The sequence below is a fragment of the Tiliqua scincoides genome, chromosome 1 (assembly GCF_035046505.1).
Source record: "Tiliqua scincoides isolate rTilSci1 chromosome 1, rTilSci1.hap2, whole genome shotgun sequence".
In the NCBI taxonomy this organism is placed as follows: domain Eukaryota; kingdom Metazoa; phylum Chordata; class Lepidosauria; order Squamata; family Scincidae; genus Tiliqua; species Tiliqua scincoides.
This window is the reverse complement of record NC_089821.1, coordinates 104,662,087-104,662,790: the sequence shown is the minus strand read 5'-3', so window position 1 is coordinate 104,662,790 and position 704 is coordinate 104,662,087. Positions and strand designations below refer to the sequence as shown.

At 47.2% G+C, this 704-nt stretch overlaps 1 pseudogene; it reads left to right on the top strand.

Annotated features, from left to right (window-relative positions):
• Positions 1 to 586: 586 nt before the first annotated feature.
• LOC136637831 (5S ribosomal RNA) lies at positions 587 to 704 on the top strand (annotated as a pseudogene).

Genomic DNA, 704 nt, shown 5'->3' with positions numbered 1-704 from the left:
ACGCCTGCAACAGCCACTGGAAAAATCGCCATGCAATAGAAGATGATTCTTCAGGCACCCCAGTCCTAAGTCATTTAGGGTTTTAACAGCTATAGCCAGTATTTTGAATTGAACTCAGAAATGGACAGGCACCCAATGATGATTATATAGCAGGAATTCACATGCTGCCAGTACTGAGTACTGACAAACTGCCTGACAGCAGCACTGTGTACCAACTGAAGTTCCCAACACTTGTTCAGAGGCAGCCCCAAATAGATTACTGTAATCCAGCCTTGATGTAACCTAGCATACTATTCCAGCAGCATGGGAGTCATTGCAATAGTGCTGCTTCCCCCTCACTGCTGGGGTCAAATGAGAAGCCTTGGACCAGTGCAGCTTCATTCCCAAGCAACATCTGGCATGGAGTGCAGTGTGGGCTTTCTGGATAGTGCTGAGCTTCTCTTCTTACTCTTGTGCACAGGAAGGTGTACAGGCATGCCATCAGAGTAATAAGGGTCTTGGTGCTGGTGAAGGGATCCTAGTATGCAAACATATGTAAATTGATTAATTCAGTTCTAGGGTCATAACTCAGATACAGGTGGAATATGTAGGGGGTTCTCTTCCCTGCACATGCCTGATCTTGTCTGATCTCAGAAGCTAAGCAGGGTCAGGCCTGGTTAGTACTTGGATGGGAGACTGCCTGGGAATACCGGGTGCTGTAGGCT